We start from the raw sequence: 24,246 nt of genomic DNA, 5'->3' as shown, positions 1-24,246 counted from the left end.
CTCTCTCCCCTCTCTATACCTTTCTTTATCCCTGTTATTGCCTCTCTCTCTATTTATCCTCTGTTTCTTTATCTCCGTTCCGCTTCTTCTCTTTTACCTACTCCCAGCCCACTGTCTCTCTCTCTTTTTTTACCCTGTATCTCTGTCTTTTATTTTCTTTCCTCGCGTTTTCTATGTTGATAGTTTAGCGGTCTCAGCTCCCCAAAGTTGATGGTCTAGAACATTTCAAACGTGTATTTAAAGTGAAGTTCATGTGGCACCATTCAGAGTAAACTTTACAAGAGAAGTAAAATAATACATTAGATGCTCTTAATCAAAATTATTTGGGGGGCTCTGTCCCCACATCGTTAAAATTGGGGGGCTCGAGTCCCCCAGGCCCCATGGAGTCGGCGCGTATGTCTAGGGGTAACATGGCTCTCCTGTTACAACGTTTCCAAGCCTACGTCTATTTTTGGCAGTTGTTTTTATTGGCTTGTTTGTAATGTTTGGGTGTTTTGTGTACTAGTTTTCCTTGCTTTGTGTACTATTACAACTTTTATCCAGTAACGCCACTGATCAACTCCCGCGCTCCCGTTTCACAGTACGTTTGGCAACATGCTGTGTATTCGTCGCTCATTTGTTTCGTCTCACCAGCAACTTTCGATGCCTTGTAACACGAAAATGCCCGATGTCAGTCGAAGAGAATTCAACTGATCGCTGATTCGTTGTTTCCCAGCCGTCAGTTGAAAATGCGAGCAGTCTGAAGTAAAAACAAAAACAGTAGAAGAAGAGGAAGAAGATGAAAAAGATGAAGAAAGACGAGACAAGTTAGATGTAGGAAAAATTGTCTGCTCTTGTGCGGTGTAGTTCGTGCATAATATCAGACAGAAGACCGAAATATGGCTTAAAAACCAAATTTACGTGATGCAAACACTGAGTTGCACTTGTTTGAAGGTTTGTTCTACTTTACGCGTAATAGGCTAATAGGGATTGGGTCTACGGTTTAAAGTGGGAATCGAACCACTGTACAGTGGGATCCATGAGTATTACCTTGCAAATTGTCCATGACTATTTTCATTAATTTTTCTCTTACATCCTGTGTGTTTTCAAGCGATGGATTCTTATGTATGCTGGTGCAGAAGTTGCCAACAGCTTATTTGAGTTTTCTATCAATTCTTGAAGCTCTTATTGGGTCAAATAAAGTGCAATTAAGTCAAATAAATTTAGAATATGCTGTTAGGAAGGTAAAAGAAACTAAAGAAGGACTAAAATTAAATGGTGTGACTCAGTTGTTAGCATATGCAGATGATGTACACCAGGCACGTATCCAGGAATTCCTTTCGGGGGGGCTCAGGGGTAAAGTAATAACCTGACGATTGTATGTTTAAGACCAATGGTGGCAATTAGGTTCAAAACGGGGGGGGGGGGGCGGAGGGCGGTGCAAGGAGAGTTTACTTTCTCTTGGTAGACAAGGCGCCACTGTAAGGCTGTAATTTTAATCAGAACTTGAAATCGGAACATTTTTTACCACTCGACTCCTCTGTTTCCATGCATTAACATTGTGTGCCGGAACCATCTGAGTATGTGTGTTTGTCCATTTCTTCTCATCAGGCATAAAAACATCTATGGTGTCTTTGAGTGTTTTTACGAAGCTGTTACACATGCACGGGATGGACAATCCACTCGACAACGCGAGATTCAAATTGTGGGCTGCAAACTGGACGCAGACAGCTTCGAATATTTCTCTCTGATTCGAGCCTGAACGCCACTAACGTGTTTTATTCTCCCATTTGCAGCTCTTAAAAAAGCCGAAACCCACCAAATTGTTCAGATTCAGGCCTTAGCACTCACAAGTGTTCAAAAATGCCTGTTACAGCTTCTGCTGTCTTGTCATATATCGGCACGAAACAAAGGAAGTCTTCTCCAATACAGGTGGATCAGGAAACAATTAATGCACAATGAAAACCCTTCCGTTCCCAACACATCTAATATTTCATCTCCCAATATGATCAAATGCTTACTCATTTATCTCCAATGACGTGCCCAAGGGAAGGTTGTTGAGGTCATAGCCCCATTTGATCCAGTATTCCTTTCTTTTTTTTTTTTAAAAAAAAAAAAAAGAACGTCAAAGACACTCTTTATCTCGGACACATTTTTTAAAATCAACTCACCAGAAGTTTTTATCATTCCGTATTGGAGATTGAAGTACGATGCGTTCTTCCTGCAGGTTTGGATATGATCCTTTAGGGTGCTGTCTGCCTGCCTTCACACCTAACCTTAACAAGGCCCAAATTTTCCATCCTTGTGACTTGGATTTTCAAGACTTAGGAAGGTTTCAGACCGAAGGGACAGGCGATACATGTCGATTGGAATGGGCCAATCAACAGCAACGTTTCACACCGTAGCGACACAAAAGGCCGCACAAACCTAATTTCGAATTGTGAAATCCTCAGGCGACACGGTGTGAAATCTCCCGTATTAGGCCACGTCATTGTCACCTCGAAGTAGTAGCTCTTGTAGACCACAGAAGAAAAAATTCTCCTCAACCGGTGGGAATGCCCCTAAGTTTTCTTCTCTCCTATATATTCTGTGTTTGTTCACTATACAGGAAACACCTTACGATTTGATATACACAGGACATGTACTATGTAGACATTTTAACGAAAAACCGATTGAAGTCAAGGATGGCTAGGTGGTTCAGTTCGTAGAGCCCTGATTCGGGTCCCGGTAGAGCCTGCATTTTCCGCCTAAAATGTCTTCATGTTCAACATCTTCTTGCTTTCTCTTCTCGACATTCATAAAATTTTTGGCTGTCTCTTTATGGTAGTTAAGTGTTTGAATGTGTTTCGAACCTAGTAGACTTAAACAAAATTATTTTTTTATACCATGAAATTCTCGGACTGCATATACGAAATTTAGTTCTGGCAAAACTCAATCATCACTCAAAACTTTGATTTTCAGTTGAACTATGCAGCTTATTTCTGTTTTAATAAACCACTCCAATATCCAGTACTGCTGAAATATTCACGAGAGAGAGACAGGCAGGCCTTGATCTCTTCGGCCCTCGACCCGAACTAGCACTACATTGAGGCCCCGGAAGTTCTACTGTTGTCAATGTCTTCATTTTCGAATCACTGTATCTTATAAAGCAACCAGAGGACGCTGACTGATCACTAATCGACTGTGTGAATTGTCACACTTACCTCTGAAATCTCATTAACCGATTCTTTGTAAGATCAACCGAAAAATTGAATCCGCGTATTTATATCCTCATTATATTCTAGAACGTTACGCAGATAAAACGATTCGTTAATATTGCCAGTAGTTGACTCGTTCTCTCATTCAAGAACATACCCTCTCCCGCCTTCCAGAGATTAGAAAATACAACGAATCGCCCTACGTGTGGCGCTACCTTTGTTGTGCAGCTTCCAAATGCTGACAAGTCTCTACACAGTGCTCAAGTGCGCTGCGACAACACCGAAAGCGCAAGAAAAGTTTACGTGCAATATTATCAACAACAGGGTTATAGAACATTCTCCGTCTTGGCTCGATAATTATTTCTCCCAAATTATCATCACATTATTCAAGACGCCAAAAATCTAATTTTATCTAGTGGAAATTGAAAAATTTCCTGAGAGGGGGGGGGGGCGCTCGAGCCACCTCATTCCCATCTTTGGATACGTGCTATTAACAATAACAGGGGTATAAACATTCTCCGTCTTGCCTCGATAATTATTTCTCTCCTTAAATTATTTTCACATTATTCAAGAAGCCAAAAACCTAATTTTATCTAACGAAAACTGAAAAAATTCCTGGGGAGGGGGTCGAACCCCCTGTGCTCCATCTTGGGTACGTGCTATTATCAATAACACGGTTACGGAACATTCTCCGTCTTGCCTCGATAATTATTTCTCTCCCTAAATTATTGTCACATTATTTTATTTTACACCACAAAAGTAAAAAAAGGTAAAGTGCTCCCCTGTGCATAGCACCACGCCATGAAGGCGTATAGGGGGTGTGGGGGTAACGCCCCACACCACAAGAAACCAAAAACCTCATTTTATCTAGTGTAAACCAAAAACTTTCGGGGATCTCGAGCCCCCTAAGCCCCCTCTGGATACGTGCCTGATGTAGACTTATTAGGGGATGATATAAATGCAATTAAGAATAGTGCTAAAATATTTTTCAAAGCAGCTAAAGAGGTAGGTTTGGAAGTTAACAAAGAGAAAACTAAATATATGCTTACAGGCCGAAACCAAGTGTTAGGTAATAATCAAAATCTAATTATTGATAACAACTCGTTTGAACCAGTTTCCAAATTCAAATACTTAGGAGTAATATTAACAAATGAAAATTATATGAAAGGGGAAATAAATAGCAGGCTTAATTCAGGAAATGCATGTTACTTCTCTCTTCATAAACTTTTGTCTTCTCGTTTAATATCTAGGAAACTAAAAGTTAAAATATACAAAACAGCAATTTTGCCTGTAGTATTATATGGATGTGAAACTTGGTCCCTTACATTGAAAGAGGAACATAAATTGAGAATATTTGAAAATAAGATCCTTAGGAAAATATTTGGACCTAAAAGGGATGAGGAGACAGGTGAGTGGAGAAGGTTACATAATTTAGAACTACATAATTTGCATTCATGTCCAGATATAATTAGAATAATTAAATCAAGAAGACTTAGGTGGACAGGCCATGTGGCACGAATGGGAGAGGAAAGAGGAGTTTACAGGATTCTTGTTGGGAAACCTGATGGTAAGAGACCAGTAGGAAGGCCAAGACGAATATGGAGGGATAATGTTGAGATGGACCTAAAGGAAATCGGTAGGGATGGAAAAGAGTATATAGAACTTGCTCAAGATAGGGAAAGATGGAAGGCCTGTGTTGCTGCAGCCATTAACCTTCGGGTTTAAGAAGGCTAGGGAGTTAGGTAGTTAGTTAGTTAAAGTGCACGAACATGGTGATGAACAATTTGCACGGTAATACTCATGGATCCCACTGTACCTTCACCGGATTCCTTGAATTACAAGGCGACGACGTTATCACTACGCCATCGGGAAGCCTGAGTTGCACTTGTTGTTGATCTTTGAAAGAAGTGGATCGGAATGCGAAGAAGAAGAAGAACACAAAGAAGGATTTTTGCTTAAAAAACTCAATTCTCCAGCAGTGACTTGTTCAGAAAATACTACACTTAAGGAATTAAAAGTGGATACTATGTCTTAATTAACTTTGGATTGTGTTTCCATTAAATATATGGATTAAATGAATTTACTTTTACATAAAAATGTTATTCATGTTAGTAAATAATGATAATGATATAGCCGTAATTGTCATGAAAAGGTACATTGCAATGAGTAATAGCATAGAATCGCATTTATTGAATGGGCGTGTTTCGACCTCGCGGGCCGCTCTTGCAACAAACCCTTGTCGAATACATAGCCTGTTACAATTGACACTTTAAACTTCCTGAAAATTTCTGTTACAATAGAAAAAAAATAGAAAAACAAAACATTTATACTTACAGTGTAGACAGTTAATACACTGAAGATACAAAGCTAAATCTAAGATCACAATTAGAATATCATTATTACAAAAATAAAACGAAGGCCGATACAGAAGAGACAAAGCCAGGCACTATTGATGGGCAGCAGATGCTTCTTTAAGTTGAATTTAAGTGTTGCAGGATGGAATCTCCACTGAGGTCAATGGTGGGGGGAGTTAATTCCATTCTTTTATTGCGGTGACTATGAAAGAGTATCCACAGAGCGTTGTTTTGTGTGCAGGAATCGTGAATTTGTTTCCTGACGATAGCTAATATGTTTTCCGTTCTTCCTGTAGGGGCAGTTTGATTCTGTAAATATTTAAATTCTTTATTGTTCAGAATCCTGCACAGTAACGACTATGCCAAAAACGTTGTCCTCTTTTTAACGTTTAACCAATTAAGTTGCTTTAAGTACAGGCAGGAGTGCCCACAGGGGGAGGGGAGATTTTGGGGGGAATTTTTTTCCCTTCAAATAATATAAAATTCAACATTCACATATTTTTCTAAAATATATGTAAAAAAGAAAACATCTTAAATGCACCATATGTAATCCATCACATGAAGAAATGAAAGTATTTAGGGGCAGGGGTGGCCACAGGTGGGTTTGTGTACGCAAGTTGCGTCCGCATAACTTTGAAAATGCTGGAAATTTGATGTGAACAATATAGTTGGACACATTACGTTATCAATTAACCATTGCTGCTATATAAATAGGAATTTGTAGAGTTCCAAACCCAAGGGTCCCGGGTTCGAATCCCGGTCGGGCTTGGTTGTTTGTGAATGTCCATTCATCAATTTCATCATTTCATCACTCATCCCCATCTTCGCAAAATTAGCCAAGAGGCACAAAACGCGAAGTAAAATAAACTAAATCAAAATAAAAAAATAAAATCAAAGTAGAGTTCCAAAGGAATTGTAACAGGTAATATGTATTATCGGGAAGGGGGGTGAGAATATCTAACTATTACATATTAGGCCTTACTTAAATTGACACGTGGATTCTGCGGGGGGATTGAGAATTAAACGTTGGGGGGGGGGGGCAATATCCAACTCTTGAATATCGGTGTTAAGTCTTACATTATGGCGGGTAATTTAATTAGGGGGAATTGAGCATTAAATTTAGGGGGGTATCGAATTCTTGTGTATTGCTATTGTCTTAAGACTGTTGCGGAAATTCTGGAACTGAGAGTGAGAATTATTTGTTTTGGATGAGGCAATATCCACTCTTCATTATAAACAGTAAGCCTAAAAATTGGTATGGAAATTTTGGTGGGAGGATTGAGTATTAAATTTAAGGAGAGACATGAAGCTCTTGATAAAGTGTTAAATCTTAGATTGTCAAGGAATTTCTGTATTGGGGCACAGTTCGAATATTATATTTTTGGGACTATATTTAGTGATATGGTATCCACATGTTTTCGGCGCCGAACGTGCGAAAAGGGAAGCTGGAAAAGAGTAAATATCGCAGGATCTTAAGAAAGTATTGATATAGATATCCCATTAAAATAATATAATTAAAAGCTTGTAAAGAAATGGATATAAAAATTTTCTTTCTCACTTCGCTCGTAATAATGTATTGATGCATCCACAATCTTGAAGTGATGAGGACCACTGTTTATGGAGGAGGGGCAGATCAAGTATAGTGTTCAGTAAAGCTAAGGAAAGAGTTACTTTTAGTAGACACTCTGTCATAATTAAATACTTTATGGGGATTATGACATGATTTTGCGGGGGACATATCTCATGATTTTGGGGGGGGAGGGGATGGGCATCCCTGAGTTCAGGGATATATGTTTTCTTCTTTTAACATTCAGTATAAATCTTATGCAACTATTTTGAAATTAATGTAACTTGTAATTTAGGCTATTGTTGATGTTTATAAGCATAATCAATTTTTGGCATTACAAGTTTGTTGACAAATTGAGTTTCGGTTTCTTTTCTTAGCATGTGCTTCATTGGAGAAAGTTATTTTAGTTTGGCTACAGATGAACCTTGTGAATGGTTATCTCGAACAATTGCAGTGCTCCAACATTCTGTCTTACATATTTCGAAAGTGAAGGTAATGCTGGTAAAACAATGATTTGTTCATGCCAGTGGCGTGCCCACAATTCTCGAAAGGGGGGGGAGGTACTTTTTAGTAGTCAGTCTTCATTTTGCCATCTTTTCCTGCCATTGATGTTATTTTGTTTTAGGAATACTTGACCTATGACCCAAGGGCGCCCATAGAGAGGGGCCGTGGGGGCACTTGCCCTCCCTGAGATATCTGGAACGACTACACGTAATTCAAATGGTGAAATTGTAGCGTGGAAACATAGATCAGAGAGCCGGCCCCCGTGGCCGAGTGGTTAACATATCGCGCTACGACGCCAGAGGTTCCGGGTTTGAATCCTGGCCTGGGCATTGATGTCCATTCATCAATTTCATCACATCATCACTCATCCTCATCTTCGCAAATTAGCCAAAAATAGCACAAAAGCGAAGTAAAATAAAGCAAATCAATCAAACATGGACGAGGGGATGCTTTATGCCACGTTTCCCCCACTTTCAGCACTGCTGCCCCCCTGAGAAAAAATTCTGCGGGCGGCCTTGCTACGACCCCCTCCAACCCCCCGTGGGCACGCCACTGGTTTATTCAATCACTTGGCAAATGACGCAATTTGTGGTAACATTAGCAAAAGAATGTGCAAAAAAATGTGCTCCAGAATGCATGCAAAGTGAGTCAACAGCGCTTAGCTTATCGTTTGATATTTATGGTGGGAGATAAGCGACCACTCCAACCCCATTCGCACTGGAAGCATGTACGGCTTTCACTCATCGCACACCGTATTCAGCACCTTCGTCTACTGACGCCAGCGCGGAGTGCTTTCGTTGTTAGGCTACGCTTCTTAGGTTTAGTTTTTTTTTTCCAGGCTTGTCCAAAAAGGTAATATGACATAAATAAACCTAACAACAAGAACATTTATCGTGACGTCAGTACACGAAGGTGCTAAATACAGTGTGCCCAGGGAACTTTTTAGTTTTCTGGTAGGATGTGCAGAAACAGTGTTTCCAACGTTTATAAAACACGGGATGGGCTGAACTCTGACATTTGTTTTGTCATTTTAAGCAATAATACATATCATGTAGGCTGAGGATTTGCATTAAAATGCTTTTTGTGTTTCCTGGCCAGAAAATATAGGCTTTTACGTTTAAAAACCGTTTCAGGCCATTTCTCAGAGAAACACATGAATCTTAAAGTGGTTGGGCTAGAGAGTTTGTAGTCCTATCCCTACCATCCCTTACTTTCTCAATAACGATGTGCCTACTGATAGTGTAAATGGTACAGGCCACTTAAACGTATCATGTTGATAACACCGTCAGTAATTAAGTTGCGAGAATTCTTTAGGCGAAACATTTTGTTTTCTTAAGCAAGGGGACTTTATTCTAAAAGAATACATCACAATAAGCAAATTATTGGATGGGCTCGAGCCCCACAAGCCTATGTAAGTTGGCGCCACTGTGCAGAAGCATCCGAGAAGGATTAGAAACAAGGGAAATCAAGGGATATAGAAACTTTTATTATTATTATTTTATTATTATTATTACTATTAATGTTGTTGTTATTGTTCTTACTTTAAAAAGCATAAAATTGGAATTGAATTGAGAATACTTTGATGTTGTAGACAAACTTGAGTCCACTTTCCATAAACATCTATCACTTTGTTGATGACCTGTTCTTTGGTTTTTTGTACTTCTCCACGTTGCACAGATTGATCTGCTCTCCTTCATGGCACCTCTGTGATACATGTTTTTATGCACCGGAGGGTACTGAAAAGAAGTAATTAGAAATGACGGAGTATGAATTGTCAAGGTCAGATCATTCCCCGACATTTCGTGATACCGAACAGTCGAGAAATTCCAAAGGATCGAATTTAAAAGTGGTTAATTCTTGATATTTTATGCATCATAAGTGTCTGATTTTTTTTAAAAAAAATAATAGTTTGTAGCTATTCCAAAAGTGCAAGAACAATCATTTGAAGGAACGAATAGTGTGCACAATTCTTCTTCGATAATTTCCCGTACCGAACGTTAGGATTATAAATATGTCCCTTCCCAAACCCGTCACGCAGTTAACATGATTCTAATGTCTCTTGTGAAAAGGTTCTCTCGTTATTTTGTTAGACATGACAGTTAATTGTTCTAAGTTACAGCCTGTAAATCACAGAAGCAATATTCTTTGTAATAAATCTAGATATCTCATGTGGCAAGCCCCCTGCCCCCTCTTCTGGCGCCCTTGATCAGAAACGTTGTTAATTATTCACTCAACCTTTTTTCTCTGTACCCGGAGAAGGAATATGAGAGGGTGACTTTGAAAAGCGCATGATGTAATAGTTTTTTAACCTTCACGTTCCTTGCGTTTCACGCGTGCCAAAATGCGCCGCTGTCGCCATCTGACAGATGGAAGACAAGTTAGAGGAGCAACTGGGATCCTCATCAGCGGAATAAAACAACGCGTGACCTTAAACTTGAGACTTTCATCCCTTCCGCCAGGAGGCAGCTGCGTCATTTGCAGCATGTGCCACGAAATGCAAAAATGGATGACTAACGCTTCCATCCTATAAACAATCGGTTGGGAGTGATTCAGCCCAGAAGCAACTGTTGATGAATCTGGATCTCTCTGTCCTTGAAACACCTGTTGGTAGTGGCTGTTAGTGATGGATTCATCCAGTGTTCGAAGTGGAAATTGCTAGCAGGGGGGCTGCTTGGTAGATTTTGGGAAAATACACAAGACCTCCTCCAAGATTTTTTCTCAGGGCGCTGACGTGGGGGCGATGCTATTCTCCCAGTTAAGAAAATTCTCACAAAGCATCCCCCCTAGGATGTTTTGCATAGGTATCCACTGCATTTTTTCCATGTTTAATCTCCCCACCATTTCGCAAAGGTAAGTGATTGCTGCGTACGACTCTTTTATATTAATAATTGCCATTGGCTGGTAGCTTTGTGGAGTCTGTGCAATGCGTTCGTTGTTAGGTTAGGCTTGTTGCGTTAGGTTCTCTTAGAAGAGGAAGACGACAAAGATAGTTGTAGCAGCAATACCAACCTTTCCCCTCCCCCTCAACTAGGAATTTCCACTTCTATCACTGGAGGGGGAAGGTAGAGTAAGATTTCACATCTTGTGCCTCAGTCATAAAATCTCGTATTTTACTTTTTATTATTACATAATATAATTAATTACATATACATATATGTATATATACGGTATATTACATATATATATGCATATATTCTTTGTCACTGTTTGAACCCCCAACAACCAAAGAACAATCTCACACTCACTCACTGAATACATCTACCTCCCAGACAGGTATCATGTGAATTTAGTAGCAAGTTTGGCGACTCATGATTGGTCAGTTACTTAGTATCAAATGATCACTGGCCGTTTTTGATCCAGTCATATCCGCGGGTACTCCCACCCCTACGATTTTAGAACACACCGTGATAAAGTAATCTTGCTTGCTATCTTACTAAAGTAGGAAATGCTCTTGAACATTTTAATGGCCTTGCCCCGATGGAAGTTTTGTAATGGAAAATATTATGCAAGAAGACTTCTTGTTCTTCTGTGAAAATCTGGGGTGGGCGTCAAGGGTGGCTGAGTTCCGTTTTGGGTGGCTTCAGCCTCCCTGTAGTGCCGTCCTTGTCTACACCGTTATTCTTGCGTACATCTATACTTGGTTGAACGCATTTTCCTTGCAGAAGCCTGACACGAAATGCACCTGCACTACACTTGGTGTAGAAAAGTGTAGCCAACTAGACGGGGTTATTGTTTGTAGATGAAAATCTGTTGTTGTTGACAATCACTTCCAAGAAACAAACCAGTAGGGTTAATGAGAACTACGGAAGGTTCCTGAAATCAATTTCGGTTTGAAATTTTTACTCCGAGTGGGAAATGATTGCAACAGATATTTTCCATTTAATTCATTGCGAAACAGAAGGCTTTCCTGGATATCCAACCTGTTCTGTTCCTCTCCTCTGGAATTCTCGTTTTCCTTCCCCAACACAAGAGGTCCTCTGAAGAAGGCCAGAACGGAAATACCTAGACTGAACAATGCCATAAAGCTTCTTTAGTGGCGTGAAGAAGCGTCCTTTTACGAGGCAACATGGATGCCTCAGTTTATTATCATCTGGAACCTGCGTTTCTTACCACTTCTGTCTGGAATCTCAAGTCGTCCTGATTTTGGGCACGCGGTATCTTGCCAAAATGTTACCATTCCGCAAAGCACCCATTTAGTAGTCACATGTGAGCGTACGTTGTGGATATATATTCTATGCAGAACACCGAAGTGCAAGTTATTGGTATGCTATATCACAATTATATCATTGTATGTGACATTGATAAATTGGGCATGATAGCATTACAGATATGTGAATGTTTCCCTTACGAGATATCATAATACAGGGTGACGTAAAAGACAGGTCACATAGGTGAATTGCCACCACGGTCGGCAAACCTAACACCGCTGGGTTTGTACTTGTGGGGACACGTAAAGACCATTCAAGTCCCGATTAGCCTTACTGTGCATAAAGTGGACTTAAAACACCAACTCAACTCAACGTAAAGAGCATCGTGTACGCACAGAGCCCGGAGCACCTCAAAGAAAGGATGAGAGGTGCCATCTCCCAAATCACCCTCACCACACTAGCAGACGTCTTACGCAATTCAGGACGTCGAATTGAAGCAAGCATTCAAGCAAATGGTGCGCATGTTGAACATGTACAGTCAGAGAAAGTAGTTCTTGGGCCACGAGACCTACGATATCGCAACATCTTAGAGCCTGTTGTCTATGCAACCCAAATAACAAAATTGTCGCTTAGGTTTTCCTGGTGAACCTGGCTTCTCGGGAACGAGTCATACGAGTGAGTCATACCCCCAGGCCTAGCCATAACAAACCACAGCAGGGTGCAGTGAGACCGCCAGAAAAAGTTTCAGGAATTGGTTTCTTAACAACAGCTACTCGTAAGGAAATGTTCTCTCTTTACTGATATTAGAGTCACTGCCAAGAAAGTTCACTGAAATTGCGGTTTTCATCGAATCATCATCGCGCAACACACATGCTGTCAACCCAGAAGTCATTGAAAAATATTGGAGTTAAAACAACTACTTGACAAATGATAAGACGAATCGATATTCATTAGTCCCAACTTAGAATTTTGTGTAAGGCATGGATCATCACGTCCTATCATCCATTTCATAGCTTCATTAATCATCCTCATCGCCTTTGTTCACGCAAGTGCTAGAAAAGCAATATAAAATAAGCAAAATTAAGAAATTAATAAATTACATTTTCAGTGATTTCACGCAGCGACTCAGTTTCATGTAGACAAAGTTTCATTAATCGGGAACCAAGGGCCCCCTCGTTCTGCTTCATTGTCATTTTCCCTCCACTTTGCCTGCCGCGATTAACCTGATGTTGATTAATGCAACATTAATTAAAACAACCAACTAACGAAACAATCCACAAAGTGCACCAAAGCGGCGCATGTTATGAATAGGTAAACTATGTGATATTATGCTAATTTAGAATTTAGTAATAAAATGGGAATTTTGGGACGTTCTGTTAAGTGGCTGCACATCCATTACGTAACCGCGATATCATCAAATTGTACGAAGCGTGTCTACACCTACGTAAAGTGTCAGTCCCCGTGATGGAATATGTAGCGCAAAGCCATGACTTTAAGATCAAATTTGTTTTGTTATTGTTTCTAGCCTATTAGTAATTTCCGCAGTTTTCTTCCTCTGAAGTTAAATTATTCATGACGACGATTTATGACTACATTTAGACATGAATGAACATACACAATGAACCCATTTTGGTCGGAACTTGAACTCGGAACCTTGGTCGGCAAGAAATACAAATATCCATAAGGCATGAGTGTTTCATTCGAGATGTTCTTCTACTTCCGTAATTTTATCACTAATATATTTCTTTCATATACAATACTAAATCACAACTACCTAAAAATAAATATTATTTTGTATTTTCACGTGCATATCTTTTTTTACGGTTATTGCCTGTTTATTTAGATTGTTCTTTATGTTTCGTGTGTAATTAAAGATAGGGAAAATGCTTGTGGAACGATTAGGGCTATAAGGATTCCGTCCGTGACGGAGTGGTTAGCACAGTGCGCTACGATGTCTGATGTCCTGGTTTCGAATCCCGTCGTGCGTATGGATGTTCTTTGTGAGTGCCCCTTTATCAATTTCATCGTATCACTCATCCTCGTCATGGCGATTAGTAAAAGGTGAAAAGAAAACGACACTAAATAAGAAACTAAAAAGAGGTTATAAGAAGCATTCTTATTTCCGGACGTGTCCTAGATTTTAGAGTTGTGTCTGGCCTCCGGAAGGAATTTGAAAGAAATTACAAAGGTTTTATACGTATTTTGGGCATCACGTAACTTCAAATTAGATGGAGAAACAGAAAATCTGAGGGGAGTCTGAGATAACGTGGTTCCTTTGAGAAGAATGCTTAAATCAAAGAGTGTGCGTGGTTGCTACTGGATGTTCGGAAAAACAATTACAATCCCAGCTCAGAAATTACTTCCCGATTTTCTAGATCCGGGATATATGTATAAAAATGCTTACTTTGTGAAGTTTTATCGATACTATAAGTGTCGGTAATTTGTTCGAAGTAACAAGTTTCATTCCAGAAATTACATAAACAGTCCTTATTGGATTGATTGATTTGGTGTTCTAAGTCCACTTTATGCACAGTAAGGCTAATCGGAACTGGACTTACAGTTTTAAAGTGGGATCCGAACCACTATGTGCCTCCACCGGGTTCGAACTCGGGACCCCTTGATCTTAAGGCAATGACGATACCACTGCGCCATCTTGGAGGCCCTCAGTCCTTATTGGAGAAATAAGGCACAAAATTCTGTTTTCCCCCAGTGTATAGCAGTTTTTTACATTTCAATAAACAAGAACTTCCAGACTTTGTTTACGAAATTGTGAACTTTTTCCTTCCAGAATTCATGAATTGCTTTCCCTTTATGGCCCCGTCTCGACGAAAAACGTTCTGTCTTGCATACACAAGTTGAAATCACATACAGTCATGGACGTAAGTATTCATAGAAACGCATTGTCTGAATGAAACATGTTATTATACAAAGAAGACCGTAAAGGCAAGTCAAGTCTGCAGCACATATGCTCCATTGGAATGGTAAGAATAGAAACGCAAAGCAATTGTGTGCATACAATTGAAATTGTCATGAGAAATGTGGGTAATCCTTAGAGACACTGCTTTCTGGATGGTCATAAGTATTCATACGCCAGGTTATAAACTCCAAAAAAAGTTCGTGAAACAACCGTTTCCATCATTCAGTGCCATATATTTGTTTACTGCACTTGCACCTGTGTAAGGAAGTGGTTGGTTTGGTGTTGGCGTGCTGCAGGAAGTCAAATGGGCCGCAAAGGGAAGGAAACCACGATCGAAGAGAGGAAAATTATGATATCATTATACCACAATAAGAAATCAAATTCTGAAATCGCAGACATAGTTGGGAGAAGTCGTGCGACTGTGCAAAGTGTCATCAAACTATATAAAGACACAAAAGTGCTGATAAATAGTTAAAGGGTTGGGAGTCCTCAGAAACTTACTTCGAGAGAGAAACTAGGACTGTTGAGAATGATCAAGAAAAAACCAAAATTAACATCTTCAGCATTGTCGGCACATGTTCACGAACACCTGGGAAAACAAGTGTCCTCAAGAAGTATTAGAAGGCTTTTCAACCGAGCAGGGTACAGAGCTAGGGTACCTAGAAGAAAACCATACATCAGTAAGAAGAACAAGAAGGCCAGATTAACATTTGCAAAGGAGTATGTGAGTAAAAGTTTGGACTTCTGGGATAAAGTGTTGTTTACGGACGAGAGTAAATTTAATATTATCCATAGTAATGGTAGAATTTTGGTGTGGAGAAAGCCCAATACTGAGCTTGAGCCTCGAAATCTCTTGGCTACAGTTAAACATGGAGGTGGTGGCGTTATGGTCTGGGGCTGTATATCAGCCTCAGGTGTTGGAAAACTCGTCTTTATTGAGGGAACTATGGATAGATTTGTCTATTTGGATATTCTGAAAAACAATTTGCAGCAGAGTATCGATCATTTGGGTCTTGAGAATGATTTTTACTTCCAGCAGGACAACGACCCTAAACATACTGCTGAGATTGTCCACCTTTGGTTGTTATATAATACTCCCCACACACTCAAAACTCCACCTCAGTCCCCCGACCTAAACCCCCTTGAACATCTTTGGAGCCATTTGGAAACCAGACTCGGAAAACATGACATAACAAGCAAGAATAGACTGAAAGAGGTCATTTTGCATGAGTGGCATAATATTACATCTGAAATAACCACGCCTCTTGTTCATTCTATGCAAAAGAGACTGACAGCTGTTCTCCATAACAGAGGAATGCTTACAAAATTCTGACGACATGGTATTTGTTTCTTTCTTTTCTTCAAAGTGAACTTTTATGTTGGTGTATGAATACTTTTGTCCAGCCAAAGAAGCGGGTATTGAGAATGTATTGTATTTTATTTTTCTACAAGCAGCATCTGATATTTATTTTTGTTGTCAATATATCGTTTGGTGCATACATGGTAAAGCATTAACAGTTTTGACTTCCTTATTGTTTTCCTATCTGCTGCAATTCGTCCTTTCTTCCTTTCAGTTCCACTGTATGAATACTTTTGTCCATCACTGTACGGCCGTGCTATTAATTAGGAGTTGAGGAATTTTGAACTCAACCGTTCACTTCAACATTAATTTTTGAGCTGAAGATATGTCATATTCTCGTTATATGCTAAGATGTCGTAGTAACCTATTATATTTACTGCAAATACGTTCGTGTCCAACATTTTGAGACAATTTGTCCTACTTTCGGCTGAAAAGTAATCTGATAGCCCTACGTGTGACGAAAACTGTTTTACTCAATTTCTGATATAATTTATTCCAGTATTTCCTTCAACTTCTATTACCTTGTTATTAACTCCAATGCTTACACGACTTTTCCTTCGTGCTCGACCTTCGGTTCAAAAATGTTTACAACACCCCCCCCCCATCTCCTGTGTGTAAATAGCAGGCAACAACACTCTGGAAGACCATAATGTATACAACTTGTTTACTACAAATTTTACGAAAATATTAGAATGTTAGCTTCATATAACTGTGGATTGCAACGAATGAAATAAAATACCTGTTTTATACGCACACTGGAACGAGCGCAGGCCTGCTGTGAGTCACTCCGGCAGTGAAGGTCACTGATCGAAGCACTTGGTGCTTGCTTGCTTCAAGCACCGCCTTATCTTTGCTCAAGGAAACACGGAAATCTTTGTTACTTTTTTCTTTCGCCAGACTAATGGTGAACATTTACAGGAACGTAAGGAGTAGTATCGTATTCTATTGGAATTAGATTTCGTGACGTTTAAAAGATATCATAAAAATATGTAAATCTCTTTTGTGGTCTACACTAAACTTATGTTAAAGTTTCATTGACATCTGAAAGCGGAAATTTAGAGATCCTTCTTTCTTACGATTTCTAAACAACCGAAGAGTGTGGTGAACGTGAAACTACTTATTGTTCACAACACCGATATGTATTATACAAATGGTCTGTAATAAAAAAACCCTATTACATCACAGGAAGTGATTTTTAAGACAATTCTACCACGTATCTAACGTAACCAATATTCAGTTTTTTTGTGTCGCATTTTTACCTCTTGCGATAATCGCGACGATGAAAATGATGGGTAAAGATACGAATTCAATGCTACATCTAAGCCTCGACAGGTTTCGAACCTGGATCCTCTGGCTTTGTAGAGAGTTACGGTGATTTTTATTTTTATTTTCATTTGGTATTTTAAGTCGACTTTATGCACAAAGAGGCTAATCGAGACTGCATCTACAGTTTAAAGTGGGATCCGAACCACTATGAGTTTCCACCGGGTATCCGCTACTACTGCGCCATTGGGAAGGCTAAGAGAGAGAGAGAGAGAGAGAGAGAGAGAGAGAGAGAGAGAGAGAGAGTTACGGTGACTACGGTAAAGAAGAATTGAAAGTAGCAGAACGACTGAGCTATTCTTTAGTCAATGAATATTATGAATGTCAGTTCAAATTGGAAAAAAATAATACGAAATTTCCAGAGTGCCGTTACAAATCGTTCATTTTTCTCTTTCCACACATTACTTTGCTACTAGATAATTGCATGCTATGGTGTAGAAAGTGCTACATTTTCAGTGTGTCGAATTGAGGTTTATTTCTGAGAATGGAGTATTGGGAAAAGGATCACCTCACATGTTTGGATTATAATCCCCCCCACCCCCACCCCCACACACACATAAAGGATATCGGCTGTTGTTCTTATAACGAAATATAACTTGTATGAATTGTGTCAAGAAAAATTGGAGCCTATTCACATCCCCACGGAACTTGGAAGAAAACCTACGTAGAGATTGGGAAGTTCTGTTCCGACAAAATCGGGATGTATAGTAAATTAAAAAGCAAAGTGCTAGCTTGTGCTTTGCACCAAGCCATGAAGGCGTATAGGGGGTGTGGAGTTAGTGGAGTTAGGGCCCCATGCTTTCTTCATCAGGCCGAAGGTGGGGATGATGTGATCAGCACCACGCCCTGACCGCCTTACCCCCCCCCCCCCGAGTTTCCTCCAGGTGCCCACTTTATACGACGCTGGGTGGGCACCGGAGCAGCTTGAACAGATGGACAAAATTCCGATTCTCCCCCGTCGGTGATCGAACCCAGATCTCTCGCATGATAAGAAAACGCCCTTACGACTGAGCTATTGCGGCACATATAGTATAGTAGCCTATGTAATTAAGGCAAGAATTGTTTTAGTGTTTCGTTCAACGTTTTTAAGCGAATCATTTTCGGAGATATGACGTGTAGCTCTTGTTGGTTGTGCGACCTGGCTTGAGAAAAGGCGATTTTCTGACAAACAACATTCAACCTGATAAGTCACGTGACTTTCCTACATTTCCTGTGCCTGTTGGCTTTGCATGAAAGACGAGTTGCTCTTGAGACAGACAGAATCACCCGATCACCTAAAGGTGCAATGTGTGTTGCCTGCCCTTCCGGCATTATTTACTGCCATTAAAGTCTTATGGGGAAGAACTTTTTTCCACCACTGTACAGTAACTCTGTATAACTATTACATATCAATCAAGTGTAGTGTTTGTATGCACGTATTTGTTTTCCCATGTAACCTGGCTTTTACATCACCCTGTAGTGAAGATTTTTTCATCAATATGTGTGGGTGGATCTCGCACGTTTCTATCAGCGAATCATCGCGAATCTGTGGACAGCTAAAGATGGAGTCCTGATTCGAACGCCAGTTCGGTATCTTTAACAGCTCGAGAAGAAGCCGGCTGCGTATTTGGTATCGATCCAGCGCCTGCTTTTCTGAAAAGCGCTGTTGTCAATTTTGCTTGCAGTGTTCAGACATCCATTCATTGACTGCGACGTTATACTCCCAAGGTCTCTATATTGTATAAGAAAATAGCACAACACAATAACACAACCTACGTAGATAGCCGCAACCCCACGTTATGAAATCTCTAAGGAGACTGACTTGGCAACATCTAATTTACTCCACGTGGACTTGACAAGAGCTGTCAGTTCCTATAACGGACCCTGTTGATGGGAAAGGTTTGAGGGGGTTTACTGGGCTCCACGTAGGTTGTCAAAGGGAAACTGATCTTCGGAACTTTCTTTGAAGTAAAGTGGCGTTCCAATCAGGACTTGAACCATAGAAGCTGGTGCGATTCGTGCATATATCACGACACGGTAGCTTGTTATGGACGCAAAGGTCTTTCTTCAACAATGCGTCCTGTCGAACTTCCAAATATTTGGTTCTACACCTTCAGGCAGGGCTCTGGAGTCCGTTGTTTATTGTTCCCAGACAAGAAGATGGAGATCAGAGGAAGTGAAGAGTAATGTGTATCAATCACGCTTTTCCTTCTCAAGGTCACGCTCTTTCTGCGCAGCCACGGGGGACGTTTTGCCATCAACAGATTCCAGCGAGGCTGCTCTGAGAGAGACGGAGATTGATTTGCCTTCCTTATTTTCACGTGCTTAGTTAACTCTGGCCCCATCTAGTTCGCTGCATTTTTCGACACTAGGTGTCGTGCAGGTGTATCTCGGTGTAGCGGTGGTGCAAGGAAATGACGTTCAACCAAGTAAACGGAAAGCGATGTTCAAATTCTGAAGATTCACCAAATGCCTGTCTGCTGTTAGTAATCACCACGTGACCATACACCACACACGGTGAGGTGCAGAGACCAAATACACTACGTCACATGCAAGGCCTCCTACCTCCCCAGGACGTGGACGCACCCCCCAAAGTCGTTTATTAAAATCCCCCCAAAGAATTCTTCATCATACCCCCACACAAATATACAGGGTGTATCAGAAGTCCCTTACCACCCCTTGTAAAATCCGCAGTGATGTATTTTCATGGAATTTGATATGGACGATACAAAATAGGCCTAGGAGGACACCTTTTGGAGTATGTCACGCGGACGGCCGCCATCTTGGTTCCGCCATCTTGAATTCCATTTTTTTTAATTTAAAATGATAGGTGGGTCATGTGATACATGACCATAGGCTAGAATTTCGTCAGGATGTCAAATCTGAAATCAGATTACATGTAACTTCAGTATTTGATTTTTGTTTGAATGACGATAATTTGATTTATTTTCAAAAAATAAAATTTTGGAAATACGTAAGCTTAAGACAACGACAACTGACAATATTTTACAATTATCCAGCCAGTCGTAGCACAGGAACGCATACAACTGAAACAAATCGTGATGGAAAGAAAGAAAAACCAGGGATCACTTTCATGTTTGCTAACATAAAATGCAAAACTGCTGAGGCTCACTTCATTGTTAGTGTGCTGAACCATATTCTTAACAGTTTGTCTGCTTCACTAACCCTGTACTAATGGTTTTCCCCTTGCAAACCGATTCTAAACTCATAACCATCGCCGCGATGACCCACAGGTAGGTAGAAAAACTGTATATAATAACCATAACTAAAAATCAGTAACAAGTCAATGAAACGAAACGATTCCCCCAATGTTTGTGTGAAGATATATAGAATTGGTAGCTAAACTACAAAATGTTGTCCTCCCAAAAATGTCCCCGTGTGGGCACCCCTGGTGACATCAAAACAACGAAGGAGACGAGTCGGTGTTGCACCGTATGACTAACTAGACACGTGAGTGCACAGAGACTCAAAAAGTGCAGCGAACTAGACAGGGCTTATATGTATCAAACAAGTATTAAATCCACCCACTTTCGGAGTGGGGTGGCGGGGTGTCATAGGCATCAAATTATAAAACTAATAAAAACAATACTAATATTTTCAAATTACCTCTTACCTCTGATATGTAATTCAGTTATAAGGGTTAGTCAAATGAAAGTGAGCCAAGCCGATGTTAAATGAATTGTACAAATTATGGAAATTCTCAAAAATTAAAATTGCTCTACTGAAAAATTTACCACTTGAAGCTTGTCATGTTGTTGCACTAAGCCCTTCAATTAAATTAAATTAAGTGTAAATTCCGATAAGACTGCATAAACATCATTCCACATCGAATTGTTTTGTAACTGTTAAATTAGCTGAAGAAGTTGAATTTCCTTACAACATTTGGGCCTCTCCGATGGCACAGTGGTACCGTCGTCACCTTGCAATCAAGGGGTCCCGGGTTCGATACCCGATGGAGACACATAGTGGTTCGGATCCGACTTTAAACTGTAGGTCCGGTCCCGATTAGCCTTATTGTGCATAAAGTGGACTTTAAACGCCAAATCAATCAATCAATCAATTCTTTAAAGCTTACATTACACCAGCCTTACCGCTCTATACGTGTCCATTGTTGAGATTCAATTAAATTAAATTTTGTTAGATACTACTAGGTAGCAGTTATGAAAACGGACGATAATTTAAATAGGTTTATTATTTTGACTTTTGATTACAAAGAAGACATAACCAGTGCTTATTATTACGAAAACGCCAAAATGAAAGTACTTTCTTCGTTAAAGTGAATAAAAGAAAGCGAAATTTCTTAGCTGCTGGCCGAATGCTCTGCCAAGTTACTGAAATTTTCGGAAGGGGGAATTTCTATTTCCGGAGGAGATTCCACCCAGGCCATCCACAGAATTAGAAAACGACATGTTTCCCACATCGTCTGCACACGCTGTGTTTTCAGTTGTACAGCCACAGCCAAATATGTACTGGGAATTCGAGTCGTCCAACATATCCTGGCTAACGGGCAACCCAAATCGCGCAATTTATTGGTTGGTTGCATACCGCGCTAGGCAGTGCCGTACCAAGGAGTGTGCGACCGTCCGGGGCTTGAAGGGGCCTCGCGTACCATGGGGGTTGATACGAAAATTGTAGTATACAGAAGAGAGAAAATATATGGAAAAGGCTAATTTTTGTGGACATTTAAATTAAAACATTCTGTTTTTATCTCGCTTAAAATTCTAGTTTAATGTTATAATTTGAATAAATACGTCAAATCAGAGGCGTGACATACAGGCGATGGGCCTTAAACCTAAGGGGGTTCGAAAAATAGTAAAAATTATTGTCGTATTTCTCATGTGAAACATTTACGCAAAAATTGACTTTAACTTGCTTGGACATTTTTTTTCCATTTATTATTTTCTTGAATAAGAAGCAGTTTGTTTTTTCTTTTCTTCTCTCTCTTGATGCTGCACTCCAGATTTTAATAAGTTAGCAATAAAGAACGGCGCAAGGTATGGGTCATTCTTTTCAACTTAAGAAGGGCGTGGAAAATATTAGCAGCTCTTTCTTCCTTCCAACAGCTTCAGATGCAGCGATTGCCCAATTTAACGAGTACGAAGATGATTTATCCTCTGAATTTTCTTGTAGCTACATATTTTGGCACCCTAGTCAGCGCCCTCCCCCCGCCTCCGTTATACCAAGCACCAATATTTTATGTACGTCCTTTGATATTTTCTTCTTATGCCATTGTTTGTGATATTTACATCTTTCAAATTTTGAAATGAGGAAGCAAAGAAAAACTCATAAAAAAATAATATAGATTCGTAGTTTGCATTTCTGATTTAAGAAAAAAATTAGCATATTTAAGGATATTTGAGTTATGTCCTAGTGCCTGAAGAACATCTTTAAAAACGTACGATTATTACTACTTTCGTTATGTAAAATTCCAGCAGGGTGTTACAATAATATACCTCCTATACCAAGTGTAAATATCTCCATCGCATATTATTAAATATCATTTACTTCATTATTAATTATTTAAATATGATAATCTGCTGACGTATCCCTGAAGTTTTTGTGTTTATTCACATTGAGATTTCAAATTTAAAGAACAGATGGGGGCCTCGTATTCTAATCTCGCCTAGGGCCTCGCGATATGTTGCTACGCCACTGGCGCTAGGATACTCGCAGCAAAGGAAATGACAGATACAGCATTCTACAGCAGATACGTGGACAAAGCACATTCCTTTGATATAGTTTTTGTAGCAATCCATCCCAAGATATTCCATTGTATTTTTTCTAGTATACTGCACTCGTATAATTTAGTGCCTTAATCGTTCAATAGTTACAAAAATTAAAACATAAAGAGAAACGCTTCCTTTCTGTATAATAATGGAGTCCAATAGTGTGACGTTACAGCAGACGACACGCTGGGACTGAGTCTAAACAAATGAACATGTGCTTTTCTTCCTATCCATTTCAATGCTGCACATCGCGCTGTGACGCCAAGGGTCCCGGGTTCGAATCCCGGTCGGGCTTGGTTGTTTGTGAATGTCCATTCATCAATTTCATAATTTCATCACTCATCCCCATCTTCGCAAATTAGCCAAGAGGCACAAAACGCGAAGTAAAATAAACTAAATCAAATCAAATCAAAATCAAACCATTTCAATGCTATATTCCTTCGGAAGGGGTAGCTTTAATTTTTGTGACAGCAGTTACGAAACAAAATTGTGATGTGCATTGTACATCAATGTAAAGATGAGATTTCGAAGAATACGTCTATATATAACATATACCTTACAGATGAGAATGTAAAGAATAAATGGAGTAGAGAATTGAATAAAGCGAATGCTCCAAAAGAAATCTCAGCCAATGGGCGCCGTCGGTTCAATCCCACGGTTTCCCATCATCCATAGCGGCAGCTTGGCCGACTTGAGATCGGGTGAGCCTCGGCTCGGCTTCGGCTGTGCTCGGAACTGGAATGTTATGAAAATGCATGATTTTCTTCCTCCGGTTATTCTTTACCTTATTCTCTGTAAGGTATGGGTGATATATAGTCGTATTCTCCGAAATCTCATCTTTACATTGATGTACGATACGCATCATAATTTTGTTTCATAACTGCTGTCGCAATAATTAAAGCTACCCCTTCCGAAGGAAAATAGCATTGAATTGGATACGAAGAAACACGTTCTCTCGTTGTGTAGACTCAGTTCCAGCTCGTCATCTGCTTGCGACGTCACCACCTGTACAGCACGCATGTGTGCTTTGGGTTGCATACCCTTAAGGACTTGCTTCTTCATTGACGTTCAAAATTCGGCCTCCTCGAAGGTGAAGTGGTAACGACGTCGAGGAGTCCCAGGTTGGATACACGGTAGAGCTAGATAGTGGATCGGATTCGAGTTCAAACTG

Source organism: Lepisma saccharinum (genome assembly GCF_977018435.1).
Source record: "Lepisma saccharinum chromosome 12 unlocalized genomic scaffold, izLepSacc3.1 SUPER_12_unloc_1, whole genome shotgun sequence".
NCBI lineage: Eukaryota > Metazoa > Arthropoda > Insecta > Zygentoma > Lepismatidae > Lepisma > Lepisma saccharinum.
Note: the sequence above shows the minus strand (reverse complement) of the source record.